The following is a 16,947-nucleotide window of genomic DNA, read 5'->3' as shown; positions in this document are numbered from 1 at the left end:
TATGTTACTTGAAAGTGTGTGCGTGGCCACGGGTGGGCTTCTGTGAAGTGGACTAACCGGTACTGGCTGCTGCGCTTACCCTGTGAGCTGAGCTCCAGCCCTGTGCGTGTGCCAGTGTAGACACGTGGCTAAGAGAGCCCCCGCCTGCCCCACATACTCCTCACAAAGCGGGTTCACCTCTTCTAACCTTACTGGATATGGAAATCAACCCAAAGGAATTAGACGGAAAACCACATGGCGACCTAAGACTACTTAAAGAGCAACCTCTACACCTGGCAGGCACCCTCTGGGATGGAGGGATGGCTGGGGAAGCGTGAACAAGGATACATTTTAGCTCGGCTTGGACTGAGGAAAACAAACTTGAGAGGCCCGGTGGTGAAGTATGCGGGTTAGGAAAATGACCGTTTCTCTGGTGCCCCGGCAGCTAAGGGTGCTGGGTGCTGCCGGTACTTTATCGGGCATCGCCACCGCCAAGGTGTATGCTAAAATTGGTAACAACCGGGAAGGCGGGGACGACCTGTCAGAACTGGCCGCAGCTCTGGAACTGCCTGCAGGCTCCTGCTGGGTGGACAGGGCCCTCAGGCTGCCGATTCTGTGACTGTCTGAGTATTACTGTGCGGGGACGGAGGTCAACCTTGGGGTTCCCACTCAAAGGGGAGGAAGGGTGAGAACCGTTTGACTCAGCAGTCCTTAGAAAGCACTGCGCCTGTCACCTCGCCCCTTTCCCTCTTACAGATGGGGAAACTGAGGCTCGGAGAGGTCACGCGTCCATGCCCCTAGGTCCCCCCAGCGAGGGCTTAAACTCCCCCTCAGACCTCCTGACTTCAGGTCGAACAGGGCTGGCGATTTTGGGTACCATCCCCTCCTGGGAGCGCTCTCTGGCACTCCCCAGGCTTTGGTGGGTGCCTCCTGTTTTGAGCCCCCACAGAGATAGATCGCTGGGCCTTTACCTCCCCAACCTCCGCGCAGGTCTGTCTCCCACACGGGGCTGTGGACACCTCTTGCGCACCCCATCTCATAGCCCCCCATTCCAGCCGGGTTGCCTGGTGCCTGGGCCAAGCGTCTGGATTTGGCCGGACTTAGGAATGAAGGGCTCATCACTCTGGTTAAGTAGTGACGTGGCCTGGGCAAGTCATTCTTCCTCACCCAGCCTCAGTTTCCGTGACTGTAATACTGGCTTCCTATAGTAACCATTTTACCCCATCAAGTCCCCAGTGAGCTATTATTTGCTTAATAGATATGTTTCCATCACTTAGTCTTTTTTTAAACCGCATGTAATTTGTTTCATAGCAGCTTTATTGAGATTTAACTCACAGACGGTACAATTCACCCGTTCGAACTATTCAAACTAGTGGCTTTTGGGATATTCAGAGTTGTGCAACCATCTAACTCTAGAACAAATCATCTAATTCTAGAACACTCCCTCTACTTCTAGAACATTCCCTCTACTTCTAGGACCTTTCCATCTAAATCGAGAACATTTTCACCACTCAAAAGGAAACCGTGGAGCCCTCAGCGGTCACTTCTCAATCCCTCCTTCCCCAGCCCCCGGCAGCCACACATCTACTTTCTGTCTCTATGTATTCGCCTGTGCTGGACATGCCATGTAAATGGAATCACGCATCGTATAGCCTTTGGTAACTGGTTCATCCACCTGGCATCAGTCCTTCCCTTTCTTTTAATATTTCGGGACCATCAATCAGTTAGGGAAGCAGGTCTAGCCTTTCATTACTTTTTATAGCTGGATGATAGGTATTCCACCGTATGGCTCTACCACATTTTACGTATCATGTATCAGTTGATGGACAGCTGGGTTAATTCCACTTTCTGGCTATTACGAATAATGCTGCTATGAACGTTCATGTATAAGCCTCTGTAAGGACGTATGTTTTCAATTCTCCAGGGTATATCCGTGGGAGTGGAATTGCTGGGTCACGTGGTCATTCTTTGTTTGACCTTCGGAGGAACCGCCAGACTGTTTTCCAGAGCAGCTGCGCCCTCTTCCATTCCCACCAGCAGCAGACGAGGGTTCCGATGATCGTGTAGAAATTGAAGTCTTCTCTTAAGCAGTTCTGATCTTTGAAATAACTAGCTTTGATGTGCTAGGTATAAGTTATTTCCTAACATGCGTGAAATGAAGCGTCTCATTAGCAGACTAAGGAGTGGCCTGCAGGTCACCAGCAACATCTCTGGGACCATCAATTAGGGAAGCAGGTCAAGCCTTAGCCCAAGGTGTGTGCGCGCTTTGCTCCTCCTGTAACATACGTGCTGAGGGTATTCGACCAGGCCCTGCACGGGACAAGGGGACAAGAGGAGGCAGCGAGGAGCCAGGGGCTCGCCGCACCCGCCCTGCATGGGACCTGGGAGAGCTTGCTAGGAACCTGTGGGCGGGATGAAGGAAAGGTGTAAACTGCTTGGACCCTCATACTCCAGGCCCGCGGGGGTGGGGTCCCCTTGACAGCTGAGGGTCCGTAGAGGCCAGGGAGACGCTTGAGTTTCCTAGAGGCCTGTCCCTTGGCCTCGAAAGGGAACCTGGTCCTGCCCGTGCCCCACCCTGGCCCCTCATGCTCACTGTGCAGGTGAACTCCCCTGGTGGCCACGTGAGTGGCCTTAGTGAGACACCTGAGACCAGGCCTTCTGGCAGCTCTATGCAGCCTCTTCTGCTTTTATTCATTTGTGCGTACTTTCCCGTCCTTGTGCCTTTTAGATCCTGAATTCCTGCGCACGAAGAAGGCAGCCTGGGAAATGGGAACAGGATTGGGAGGCGAGGCAGGGGGCTGCCCCTCTCTGGACCTCAGTGTGCCCCGCCGGGGAATGGGCGTGGACTCAGCCAGGACGGATGCAGTAGCACCTCGTGGTCAGAAAGGCTGTCATAGGGCGCTGTCTGTGTGACTTTATGGATCGATTTGTAGGAAGAGTGGCAGGTCACATGTGGTTGGTATTGGTGAGCTGAAAGCCCGAGTGTGGCCTGGTGGCTGGGATTGGCCATGTGGCTTCGTGGAAGCTTGTCTGGGTTGCCCCAGCTCCCCGTCTCCCGCTCTCCACCTCTTCCTACCGCTTGCAAGGCCCCTGGCCCTCTGTGAACACATCCGCCCTGTCTGAGGCTATTCCAGAGAAGGTTCTGGAATGCCCGCCTCCTGACATGCCCCTTCTCGGGTATCCTCCACCCCGGGCTGTGGCCTAGAACTGGGCCAAGCCCCACAAATTGCAGGGCAGGAGCGTAGAGGGTAGGAAGTGCCCGGGGGAGTGTCTGGGGCTGTCGCCTGGGGAGGAGCTTCACGTTATCCTGTGTGCTCAGATGGCAGGCAGCAAGGGAGGGGTCCAGCCCTGCCAAGTGAGTTCTTGAATCAGCCAGGCTTTTGCCCCAGACTCGGTGGCCAGCAGGCAGGCTCGGTGGTAGCGTGCTCCAAGGCGTGGGTCTGTGTTAGGATCCTGCTGCTCTGCTTAGGGTCGGTGTGCCTGGGGCCACTGGCCGCCTTCCCTACGCCTACGCGTCAGTTTTCTTATCTGCAGCACAGGCGCCAATGGGACCAGCTCCTGGCTTGTTGGACAGGAGGGGATGCAGGTAAGCACCCACCCTGCCACCAGGCAAAATGTAGGGCCCCCGTTCAGACAGGCTGCTTGGACTCCTGAGTGTGCCCGTCCCTTGTGAGCCAGCTGTCAAAGGCAATAATTAAAAATGCCTTTTATGTATTTTAACTCATTCAGTTCTCCCAGGAGCCCTGTGAGATGAACAAGCTGAGGCACAGAGAGGTGAAGTCATTTGCACCAAGTCACCCAACTAGGAAGTGGGGGAGATAGGACTTAAATCCAGAGTCTGCGTTCTTAATTACCATCTTACCCCCTGTCAATACCCTTTCCTAATGCCCAGCTCATAGAGAACACTCTGGAAATGTCAGTTATCCTATTCCTATATAATAAAAGGCCAGTGACCATAATGTCGTAACGACCAGAACGACTGATCTACCAGTCACTGTGAGGTGCGTTGACCACCTCTCGGTCCCTCCCCCTAGCCCACAGGCTCTGATCGCTGGATGGCAGACAGGGACCCACGGGGAACCAGGGTGGGTGGCAGCGGGGCAGGTCTCGGGACTGGCGAGCGGGCAGAAGATGGCCCTGATCGCAGGCTGGGCCTAGGGGACCCTACCTGCGCACGATTTTGTGTGCTGGGCCTCTAGTTATTACATAATTATTACCACATGTTATGTTACAAAATTATTGTATATTAATAATAAATGCTCATGCTGGTCCCTTTGTCCTCACCCTTTCCTGGGCGGACAGAACAAGCAGACTCTTGGCTTGTGAGTGTATATTCCTATCCTCCGCTTCCCCCGACTCCCTCGCGCTTCCCACACTCAGGAGCAGTTGGGCGTGGGCAAGAGCTTGTAGGCACCTAAGTCCCAACCCCTTCCACATCACTGTGTTGCATTGGGCAAGCTGCTTCCCCTCTTTGAGACTCAGTGTCCCCACTGTGAAATGGGTGTGTTGGGCTGTAACAGAAGCTGCCAGTCGATGGCTTCAACCCACAGGGTGGCTTTTATTTGGCACCCAGGGCGTTTTATTTTCAATTGAGCCAACAGAAAAATATTTGTAGAGAATAATTCCAATTTCTCACTTCTCTTGGAAACTCAGGAGCTTGGGCCAAACTGGAGTGGCCTGAGGCTGCCACTTAGATGGCCTGGGCTCTCCTGGTCCTCACAGTCCCCCACCTCGCCCCCTCGTCCCATGGGTGCCCTGCCTGACCCTCAGGGCCCTCTGGCCCAGCGCAGTCTTCAGTGCTCTGAAGACGCCAAGGACCAGCCCGGTGTCACTTGGACAAGTACTTCCATTGCTTTTCAAACAGCGTTTTTGCAGCCAGCTCCATTTCTAGGACATCAGGGCTCTCAGGCCTCCTGCTGCCTTTCCTGCCACTCAAACCCTCCAGGCTTTTAACACACAGGAAGCTGTCCCCATTCCACACTTCCCGATGAGCAGTCCCTGTCTCTGGCCCCTGGGTCCCTCCTTAATGGCTTCAGGCCCCAACTAACCCGCAGTGAGATAGTGAGATGGCCTCAGATACCAGAGCAGCCTCAGTCCCTCCCTGTGAGTACTGGCGAGTGCACCTGCATCCCAGCACATCCCCACAACTGCCGGGAGCCGGCCTCACCTGACTGGGTACCAGGGAGGCCACCCCCTTTCCCCGAAACTGAAGCTCAAAGACACTTTCTCGAGGTCACACGGGCCTGGTGGGACAGTTACAGGATTTAAACCCAGGTCCACCCAGCCCCAGAGGCTACCCCCGGAGTCACCCATCGACCCATCACCGCACAGACACCCACTGAGTGCCACCTCCACTGGCATCTGCAATCACGTGTGTCCCCAGCGCCTGGCACCGGGCCTGGTTCATACCAGGCCCTCAGTACCTACTTGTTGAATAGGAACCCGTGGGTTACGGGATATTAGAGGCCACCAGGTCTCCATTGTCCTGGGGTGTCCCTTCTGGTGGTGGCATCCGATGAGCAGAAGAGTGACCCACATCTCTGACCTGAGGTGCTGAGCTGGGAAGTTGGGGACAGCACCTCTTCTTTGAAAATATTGAATCCATTTAACACAGATATTAAGTGAGAGTTACGAGGGTTCTGGATGTGGCCAACGTCAGCAGGTGGGACTTTGGGGAGCCCAGTGACAGGACGTGGGAGGCTTGAAGGGGGCCAATCCAGCAGTGACCTTGCACTTACTGTTCCGCTCCTCCCCTGAAGCTTCCGGAGCCTTGACTGAGGGGCTGGGGATGACTGTCAGCTGCAGTGGGTGAGGCGTGGGTGCTGCTTGGAGCTGAGGTCCTGCTCCCTGGGTCCGTCTTGGTCTCTGTTTTTGTCTTTCTCTGTCTCCTTCCCATCCTTGTCGCCCTGTTTGTGCCTCGCCCCCTATCCCGGCCTCTCTGTTTCTGTCTCCCCCATCTCTGTCCATGGCTGGCAGGCCCTCTCCATGTCTGGGCATCCTCTTCCTTGCCCACCTCCTGCACTACTTCCCCCCCTCCCCCTTGCACAGGCCCGCAAGCACAGCTCTCTGCCTATCTCTTAAGAAAAGCGTGTCCCACTTCCTTTGGCTGTGAGTGACATCCTGCCTCGGAGCCCCCGGAGCTCTCGCAGAGCCTGCTGGCGTGGGAGAGGTGGTGCAGCCACTTCCCTGTCCTGTGGAGGCTCCAAGGAGATCTGGAGCTTCTGCATCGCACCCCAACCGCCCACTGGCCCCTCGCCACGCCCCCGCCCCGCCCCACCGGCCCCGGGGCTGTCGGGGAGGAAGAGGAAGCCCGGGCTGGTAGCTAGAGGGCTGGATACTACACTGGGTTTGATTTGGTTTGGGGCGCTCAGCAGGGCTCATCACTTAGGGTGGGGAGTTGATTACCCTGCCTCTGGGGCACCTGCATGTTGTAGGCTCCGCCCACAGGTCACTTCCTTAGCGCCCCACCCCCCACCCCTCTGGCCCCAAGCTCCTTTCATAGACCCTCAGGAGCAAACCGCAGGCCAGCAGTGCGTATATGTTGGCTAAGAGTTTTAGGGAGAATAGCAGATTACAAATTTAGTCCAGCCTCTTTTCACAGATGGGGAAAGAGGCCTAGAGAGTGGGGTGACTTGCTCGGATCAAGCACGTAGCTTTGAAGTACAGAACGGGTGTGGGTCCCCCATCCCCTGCAAGCAGTGCAGGGAGACTGTGTAGCTGGTGTGTGCTCTGACAGCCCCCTGTGGGTGTCATGTGAAAACCCCCTCTTAGGAGGGGAGATTTGGGTTTGAGGCTGGCTTGCCCTCACCCACCTGCTGGGAGACAACCTCTCCCTCCCCTGAGGGCCTGGGGGTCTCAGTGTAGCCCCGCGGTTTCCCCTGTGCTTGCTCTCAGCAGGCCTGTGGCCGCCCCAGCCTTGGGACCCTCAGCCCGCGCTGGTGGTGTGATCCAGTCCAAGTGCAAAGGCCTGCGTACCAGGAGCACCCGTGTCCAAGGGCAGGAGAAGACGGAGGTCCCAGCTCAAGCAGAGAGCAAAGTGGCCCTTCCCCCACCCTTTGGCTGTTCAGGGGCTCCACCAATTCGATGGTGCCCGCCCACCCTGCCGAGGGTGATCTTTCCTCAGTCCCTTCCAGGAACACCCGCACAGGCACTCCCAGGAATCCTGTTTGCCCAGCTCTCTGGGCATCCCTTAGCCCAGTCCAGTCACCCCATACCATTAACCATCACGAAGGCACATAAACGATAGTGTCATTGTTCCGGAGGACCTACTAGGAGGAGCTGGGCCACATGACGCGCTCCATGCACAGTCTTGCAAATTAGAGGCCCTCAGCAGGTGGTAGCTACCAATGTTCCTGCTCTTATTAATATGACCGTAATTACTGGAGTGAGCGGGCGAAAGGGGAAGGGCGGTGTTTAGGAAGAACGAAGGATGTCAGTAACAGTACAGGGACAGGAAGGCATTTGACGTCCACGTCAGGATAATCATGGCCAGTGATTACTGATGTCCTAGTGTGAGTGTGTGTGTGTGTGTGTGTGTGTGTGTGTGTGTGTCGGGGGGGGGGGAGCGTTCCTTGAACTCCCTGAGCCTCAGTTTCCACATCTGTGGAATGGGTGAACAATGTAATCCAGTCAGGGTTATCTTGTTCTCCTCTGCTGTGGGCCGCCTCGGTATAAACCATCTCACTCTCCAGGGAGGGACTCACACAGCATTTTGCTCCCTGACCTTGCTCCTGGCAACGTCCAGGCAAGTCTGCAGATGGAAATACTCTCCAGCAAGGCCCAGGCTTCCTCGGAGTCCCCAGCCATCTTTCTGTAGGAAAAGGCCATTCACGCTCCGAATCAGACCCAGACGACAGTGAACCATAGGAAACATCCCTTCTTCCTCGTTGGTTTTGTTGGCTAAGAGTTTTGGTTTTGTTGTTGTTATTGTTTGCTTTTGTTTTCATTGCTTTTGTTCTGAGCAGCTCTCAAAGCCCTGGAAATTCTTCCTCTTCTGTCCCATCCCAGGAGCAGGGGAGAGGGAAGAGGGTCTCCCAGGCCTAGGCTGTATTTTTCCAAGTGGGAGGCCGAGGGGCAGGTCTGCCCTGGGAAACTGGGTTCCCTGCCATGTGCTGCCTCAGAACCGGGCCTGCAAATTGTGCTCTTAAAACCCCCACCCGGCCCTGCCCGCTGTGGCTCAGCTGCTTGAGCATCATCCCATGTACCGAGAGGTCGCCGGTTCGATTCCTGGTCAGGTCCATGCCAGGTTGCAGGTTTGATCCCCAGTGGGGTGTGCAGGAGGCAGCCAATCCATGTTTCTCTCTCATGGATCTCTCCCCCCGCACCCCCCATCCCTTCCTCTGTCTCTCAAAATAGCAATAAAAAGTATTTTTTAAAAATAATCTTTTAAAAACCCACGCGAATTCCACCCCGACCCACCACTCCTGCCCCAAAGCCCACCAGGATGTAAGCTGTTGCTTCTTGGCTGAAGGACAACAGAAGGTTCCCACCAGCTTATCTGGAAACATCACATGGGGACGTTACATCCGGCAAGTGCTTGCTGCTTGCTTGCTTTGTTCTTGTTCAGGCTTTCCCACCTTCTGGCCACCAGCCATTTCAGAACCTCCACAACCAAGGGGACGCTGACGCAGCTTTAAAAACCCATCAGCTACAACTGAGGGCAGGGGAAGGGGGAAGTCAGCCGCGAACTCTCTCAGCGAAAAGCACCGCCACAACCTCCGACCTCTGTGCGAGTATGTTCTCCAGTCGCTCCCGCGTGGGAAACTCCAGTTCATAGCCCCGGGACAGGAGCGAGAGGGGTTGGCTGGCCCCAGCCCGCATCCTAAGCCTTTGGAAATCAATTTGTCAAAACATTGGTTTATTTTTAAAATCACGTGGGGCCTGGGGAAGACCACCTGAGTGGTGAGGGTGCAGAGGTCGAAAGGGCCTGTGACGTGTCCGTACCCGCTGGCTGTGGGGTAGAAGCCTCCAGGCTGTACCAGTTCACGCTCCCACCAGCGGTGCACAAGGGTTCTAGTTTCTCCACATCCCCTCCAGCTCTCGTTTTCTGTTTTATGCTCATAGCCTTCCCTTTTTTAAAAAAAAAGAAAAAAAAATTTTTTTTATTGATTTCAGAGAGGAAGGAAGAGAGAGATAGAAACATCAATGGTGAGAGAATCATCTGTCAGCTGCATCCGACACACCCCCTACTGGGGATCGAGCCTGAAACCCAGGCCTGTGCCCTGACCGGGAACTGAACCAGGAACCTCTTGGTTCCTGGGTCACTGCTCAACTGCTGAGCCGCACCGGCCAGGCGATAGCGGCCTTCCTCATGGGTGTGACTTGGTTTCTCATTATGGTTTTGATTTTCATTTCCCTGATGATTCGAGGTTGAGCATCTTTTCATGTGCATATTGGCCCTTCACACATGAAATATCTTTAGAGAAATGTCTCTTCAGGTCCTTTGCCCATGTTTTAATCGGGCTGCTTCTGTTGGGTTTTAGGGCATCTCTGCACAGTCTGGATATTCATCCCTTATCAGATACATGATTTGCAAATATTTCCTCCCGTTCTGCGGGTTGCCTTTTCACTCTGTGGATAGTATCTTTCGACGCACAAAATGTTTTAATTTTCATGAAATCCAGTTTGTTTTTTCTTTGGTCGCCTGTGCCTTGAGTGTCATAGTGTTTAGAGCAGGGGTGGGCAAACTTTTTTACTTGAGGGCCACAGTGGGTTCTTAAACTGGACCGGAGGGCCGGAACAAAAGCATGGATGGAGTGTTTGTGTGAACTAATATAAATTCAAAGTAAAGGAGCGGAGGGGAGAGCAAGAGAACCCTCCGCTCTTTCGGCTCCACGGGCCGGATAGAACAGCCGAACGGGCCGGATCCGGCCCGCAGGCGGTAGTTTGCCCACGGCTGGTTTAGAGTGTCAGCCTTGCACCAAAGGGTTGAGGGTTCCATTGCTGGCCAAGGGCACGTACCTGGGTTGCGGGTTTGATCCCTGGCCCTGGTCTGGTTGCATACAGGAGGCAACCAATCTATGTGTCTCCTTCACATCGATGTTTCTCTCGCTCTCCCCCTCCCTTTCCCTCTCTCCTCTGCCTGTCTCCCCTCCCTCCCTTCCTCCCTTCCACTCTCAACATCCTCAGGTGAGGATTAACAAAAAAAATTAAAATTAAAAATAAAGGCGCCGTTGACAGGGTTTGCTGCCGGGTTGGACTGAAAGAGAGAGGACTCAGGCTTTCGGCTGCCTTTGAGGCTCTTGGCCTAAGCAGAACGGGCTGCCACCAACTGCAGGTGGAATGTCCGGGGGCAGGTGCCAGGGGGCGGCGGGGGGACCAGGAGATCAGCTCTGGGTGCACGAAGTTGGAGGAACCAGCTCAGTGCCCAAGCAGAGGTGACAGGGAGACAGTTGAACCTGAGTCTGTTTTTGAGGAAAGAGGTTTGGGCGGGAGGTGACCATCCAGGAGTCACCAGCCTTCAGGAGAAGAGGAAAGCCTGGCGGGAGCGGGGGAGAGGGCAGAGGACGGAACTCCTGCTGTCTGTGCCAGAGTGGCCTGGCCCGGCATAGGGAAAAAGCCTGAAAATTGTCATTGGCCGAGGGGTGGTCGGGAGCGAGAGAGGAAGACAAACAGACATCACCTCCTTGGCCTCCGATCAAAAGCCGCCTCAGCCTGGCTGCACATTTACTGTATGTGGGCTTTGGGGTCTCTGTGCCAAGAACTGGGGTGTGGGTGGCACGATCAGAGGCCGTGGCTCAGATCACCTTTATGTTCCTGGCGCCTGGCACCATGCCTGGCCCCGGGAGAGCTCCTGCCAGTAAGTGTGGCTTGGATGAATGAATGGAGTCCCTGTGTTTCTCTCTAAGCAGATGGGGAAGGCGTGCGGGTGGGAGGACAGAGGACACCCAGCCAGCAACATCGTTCCTCAGTGTTTGACAAAGTGTGGTTCTTTGAGACTATTTTTATTGAAATCTGTCACACAGGAGAAAGGTGCAGACACCCCAAGTGAGCAGCTCGATGCATTTTCAAAGCACATGCCCAGCACTCACCCACCCCCAAGATGCCTTGTGCCCCCTTAGTCATGTTCCCCCCAAGGGTAACCACCATCCTGAAGTTTCCCACTAGGGATTGATTCGGCCTTTTTCCTTTATGTACATACTAGAGGCCCGGTGCATGAAATTCGTGCAAGCATGGGCCCTCGCAGCCCCAGCTTCGTCCGGAAGGTCGTCCGGACTATCGTTTCGCTGTTCGGCCGTCCGGTCTAATTAACATATTATGCTTTTATTATTATAGAAAAGCTACTTTAACACACATAAAAACACACATATAGTCTCTTTTGTATAGGCCTTCTGTGCTCACCATGATATCTGTGAGATGTATCCATATTATAGCACGAAGTCCTCGCCTGTTCTTCCTCCTGGCTGGTTAGTGTACACTTACTTATTTGTATTACTTACCATTCTCTGGCTCATGGACATTTGAGTCATTTCCAGTTGGGGACCTCTGCAGACATTCATTATGTGCCCGTCGGTGAACAGGTAGCTGCATCTCCGATGACGTATACTTAGCGGTGGAATTGCTGGGTCCTAGACAAGGTGTGTGTTCATCTTTCATCTCTGTTATGCCATTTGCTAAAGAGTTTGTGCCAGGCTACCTTCCCACCAGCGGAGCATGAGAGTTCTGGTTGCATCACATCCTTGCCAACACTTGGTCTTATCTTGTTTTTTTTAAGCCATTCTGATGTACAGTGGTCTCACATTGTACTGTTAATTTGCATTTATTTCCCTAATGGATAGGATTGAGTACCCGTTCATATGCTTATTGACTATTTAGATAACCTTTGGTGTGAAGTATCTCTTCAGACTTGCCCATTTTCCTATTGAGTTGCCTGTCCTGTTCTTATTGATTTCACAGAGGTCTTTATATATCCTGGACACAAATATCTTGTTTGATATATGTATTGTAAAGATCTTCTTCCAGGTGTAACTTCTTTTGATCAGTAAGAAGAGAAACCAGGGATTCATTGATTTGAACACAGGTCAAGCCCTTCATCTGTCTGAGCCTCAGTTTCCCTCTCTAAACCCAGCAGAGTATTTAGCCCAGTGTTTGGTGTATAAACAGCCCGCTCTTGGTAGTCATCACTCCACATGACTATTGGCACCTTTGCTGGGGATGAAAGAGCCCTGAGCTAATGGGCAACCTAAGTCATCCCTGTTTCTCAGGTCAGTTCTGTAAACATCTACTAAGCACCTGCTGTATACCAGTCTTTGGGCCAAGCATTGGAAGTGCAGCAGTGAACAAGACTCATACGGAGGGGGTTGTACCTGTGGGCACCCAGGGAAGCACTCACCGGGCTAGGGCATCACGGAAGGCTTCCTGAAGGAGGCAAGCCTTAGCGTATACTTGAGTAAGTTCCTTCTATTCTGCACATTTGGGTACCTTCTGTGTGCCAGGCACTGATTCCCAGCCAGTGGTGATTTGTGCCCCCAGGGGACACCTAGCAATGTCTGGAGATATTTTTGGTTGTGATGACTTGGGGAGTGGGTACTACCAGCATCTAATGGGTAGAGGCCAGGGATGCTGCTCAATACACAGGAGGCCCCCACCGCAGTGTTTGGCCCAAATGTCGTTAGTGCCAAGGTTGAGACACCGGGAGATGGACAGTTGCAATAAGGTGTGACATTACAGTTAGCGGAATGAGCAGGGACCTCTCTGAGCCTCAGTTCCCTCCTCTGTCCGGTGGGAGGGGAGCAGTGCTGACCACAGCAGTTGCTGTGAGCTCAGGAGAGCAGCCCAGTGCCCGCCCAAGGCAGGGCTCCGATGGCGGCTCCTGGTTGTCGACACGTGCCCATCAGTCCCCCAGCAGCTCCCTGCAGAGAGTAGTCTGAGCCCATTTTTCAGGGGGAGAAGACTGAGGCTGAGAGGGTAGCTGGTGAGAGCAAAGCTGGAGCCCCAGCCAGCCCGTGGCTTCAGAGCCCTTTCCCTCCGCTGCATGGCCCCCATCCTCACCCTCACCCCAGCGCCCTGGCATTTCTGGTGGTGCTTGACAAGGGTAGGCTTGCCCCGTGGCCCCGCCTGGTCCTCCGTCCTGGATGACTGGACATGAAAGGCACAGATGCCCAGCCCACAGAGCCTGTTCCCTCCCTCGGGGACTGTCCTTCCTCTACTCGGTGAACCTGTACCCTTGCCACCCTCCTATTCTGTGCGGCTTCTGACGGCTGGAGTGGTTGGGCAGGAAGCTGGCCCGGAGCAGCCCCGGGAGGTGGCCAGATCCAGGAAGCCAGAGCTGAGGGAGGCCTTAGAGGTCGTGGACTCTGGTGGTCTGGACGCCTTGTTCGGCCTCCATCTCCACATCTGGAAAATGGGAAGAAGCATCAGCTCTGGGTAAACAGCGTCGGAGAGTGCGAAGGTGCTGCCGAAGGGGACTGGGGGGCGGGCCTTCGGAAGCGCCTGGACAGCGCCTGCTGCAATGGAAAGGCCGCGTGGCCCCGAGCCAGCTGGCCCCTTTTAGGTGCCCCCCTGAGCCTGAGCTTCTCGCAAAGTCTTGCTCGGTACCCTGGGGTGGGACCAGCCGGCTTGCAGCTCCTGATGTGGTTACCGAGTCCCAGGTGCCCTTACACGTGTTCCTTTGTGACGGACGGGGCGCACGCATCAAACATGACAGCAGCCTAAATGGCCATCAGGAAGGCCTTGGCCAAATGCATGGGGGCCGTCCCTGCTCCGCGGGAAGATCCATCGGGGTCTTGGGAATCGATGTCTTGTGTTCCATGAGGATGGAGCCCCCGTGAGTGCTGGGGCTCCGTGTGCGTGTCGTTAACTGACGTGGCCCCGTGCTGGGACAGGATCTGGCACACAGGGGCGCTCAGGCAATGTTTACTGAATGTCGGAGCAAATACACTGGTATGGAAAGATCTCCATGACCTCGTTGGAGGGAACCGTGCCAGTTTCAGAAGGATCCGCGTGATCTGGGGCCTCAGCCTTGGCATTACTGGCATTTTGGGCCAAATGACCCTTTGTGGTGGGGCCTGACCTGGGCATTGCAGGATGTTGAGCAGTATCCCTGGCCTCCACCTATTAGATGACCCCAAAACTCTGTCCAGACATTGCCAATTGTCCCCAAAGGGGCAAATCTGCTCCGATTGAGAACCCCTGGTGTGATATGTTAGCATGTGGAGGGGAGGAGGGAGGGTGGTGTTTGGGAGGCGGGGAGAGCAGTGCCACGTGATTTCATCCAGGTGGTATTCGGCTGTGACCTCAGAAGGCAGGTGAGGGTGCTCCTCCCCAAACTGACCGGCAGGGGGTACCTCTTAGAAATGAAGGACGGGGATGGGATTGGAGATTGTCCTCCAGCCTTCTCTATTTTTTAAAATATTTTATTGATTTTTACAGAGAGGAAGGGAGAGGGATAGAGAGTTAGAAACATCGATGAGAGAGAAACACCCATCAGCTGCCTCCTGCACACCTCCTACTGGGGATGTGCCCGAAACCAAGGTACATGCCCTTGACCGGAATTGAACCTGGGACCCTTGAGTCCGCAGGCCAACGCTCTATCCATTGAGCCAAACCGGTTAGGGCAGCCTTCTCTATTTTTTTAAAAATACAAAGATTGTCCCAGTGACTTGAATAATTAAGTAAATTTAAAAAATAGGAATGGTGCCCTGGCCGGTGGCTCAGTTGGTTGGAGCGTCATCTTGTATACCAGAAGGTTGTGGGTTCGATTCCCTTTCTCTCTCCCCCTTCTTCTCTCTCTAAAATTAAAAAAAAAAAAAAATCCATCTCCTTGGGTGAGGATTTACAAAAAAACAAAGGAATGGTAGAAGGACCCACTTACTTCTAAGCTGAGGATTTAAGGAAAACACACACCTGAAGTGTTGGGCATAGTGCCTGGCATACAGTGGGCACAGCCAGAGGACAGCATTGCTGTTTCATTGTGCTGCACCCCTGTGGCAGCCCCTAAGCCTGTGGGAGCAGTTACGAACCTCTTCGCATTGGGCCAGCTGGAGCTCAGAGAGGGGGAGACACTTTCCCAAGGTCACACAGCAAAGTAGGAGGAGACCAGTGTTCCCGGCTATGAAGGAGGGGCACGTCTCCTCTGCCGCCATGTGGCCCCCCCCAGGCATCTGGCCTCGTGGTCATCACACCTGTTATGATGTGATCCGAGGCCATATCATGGTTTGTTTCAAATCCCACCGCTTCTTGATCGCTTGAAGTTCACCAGCCCAGCTGGCACCAAGGAAACAGGCAAGGCCGGAAGGGGCAGGAGGATAGCCTGTGGCAGTTGTGCTGTGTTTTTGTCCAGCTGCAGGGCAGTGGGAGGACTGCCAAGGATGTGGAGATACGATGGAGGACCTTGGCACAGTCTGTCCCTGTAGATGGGCACTGGCTGCCAGCCCTGTACAGCTTGAGCATTCTGCTATACTGCTTCAGCTCAAGCATGTGCCATGGCTCCCTAGTACCCAAGACTAAATTTCCTTTCTGTGCCCCCTGGATTAGCATGCCGTGGCCTACAAAACAGAGCTAGATTTCAAATACTAATAATAGTCATACTAGTAATAATTAGAGCATCTGCTGCTTGCCGGGCACAGTAATAACGCTCTCTACATGCATTACCTTAAACTTAATTTTTACAGAAGCCATCTGCAACTGCTGCAGAAGCAGACTCTGGTTTTACACATGCGGGGACGGACGCCCACAGAGGTTAAGTGTCTTGCCCAAGGCCACATAGCCATGGCCCAGCCAGGATCGGCATCCTGACTCCAGAGCCAGACTTTTAAAGGAGGCCGGTCCCCCTCTTCTTGGGAGGAGGAACCAGCCTGCTGCCTGCAGAGAGGGGAGCCAGGCCACGCTGGCTGCTCCGTGACCTTGCCGTGTACCCTTGGCTGGACTCTCCTCGGGGCTCGCACCGGGCTTTCTCCAAGGCTCCCAGGCTTGTTCCAGGGCTGGCTCTGTGTCCCAGCACGCAAGGTCCCGAAATTATGTAACAAACTAGAAATCGCCTGATTTCATTTCTCCACTCCTTTATGTCGCATCAAACCGCTGATGTATAGCCCTGTAGGTCAGGGAGTGGGGGAGAAAGACAGGAAGCGCCACTTCGCCTTTCAGGGTGTACCTTTCTGGAGTATTTTTTCCAACATCAATATTTACCAGAATGGGATCAGATAGCCTATTTATCACCTAACATCTCAGCCCAGGTATCCCTCAGGTTCACGAATCCTTTTTTACAGACGGATCCAGGTCTGTATATGATGTGCCATGTATATTTAATTAGAATGTCTAATGAGAGGTGATCCTAAATTAATAGCTGGCATTTACTGAAATCCTTCTCCTGCTGGGTCCTGCCCGGAGCACTTAACAGTTATCCCAGCAACCCTCTGAGGTAGGCAGTTCAGCCCCATTTTACAGATGAGAAAACTGAGGCTGTTGAAGTTAACTGGCCCTAGGTTTCATGGCCAGTCCCTGTTGGCGAAGGCAGCCATGGACGTGTCTGTAGCCCCTCCCGAGCCCTCCTCCCATGCCTTAACCATGGGGCCACCTGGCCATGTGCCTCACCCCTCATGTTCTCATGATGCCCTGTGTCTTTGAGGCGGGCAAGTGAGATTGGTGCTAGCCAAGGAAAGAAGACCCTAAGGTTCTGAGACACTAAGAGCCTTGCGCAGCCTGACCGGCATTCACAATTTCCCGATGCCCCAGGCAACCCCAGGCGCCGTACTTGGCATTCAAGGCCACGCACCGTCTGCTGCTTGTCGACCTCCGTCCCCTGCCCCTTGCCCCCATTGCTGACTTCCAACTAGCACATACCAGTATCTCTCAAATCCCTGCAATGCATCAGCCGCAGCTGCTGCTGCTGCTCACGGTGAAGCCCCCCACCTCAACCCTCCCAGCAGCCTTGCTGGTAAGAATTACTGGTCCCATTTGATGGATGAGGCAACCGAGGCCCAGAGAGAGAGAGAGAGGACACTGTTAGGGGTCTGGAGCAGAGGCACGCGC

The 16,947-nt window shown here is 54.2% G+C and overlaps 1 protein-coding gene across 5 annotated transcripts in view; it reads left to right on the top strand.

The window, feature by feature from the left end:
• TPST2 (tyrosylprotein sulfotransferase 2) overlaps window positions 1-16,947 on the top strand; it is a 36,782-nt gene that overhangs the window by 1,035 nt on the left and 18,800 nt on the right. The window lies entirely within an intron of this gene.

This window comes from Plecotus auritus (assembly GCF_963455305.1).
Source record: "Plecotus auritus genome assembly, chromosome: 13".
NCBI classification, from domain to species: Eukaryota; Metazoa; Chordata; class Mammalia; order Chiroptera; family Vespertilionidae; genus Plecotus; species Plecotus auritus.
Note: the sequence above shows the minus strand (reverse complement) of the source record. Positions and strands in the feature narration are given on the sequence as shown.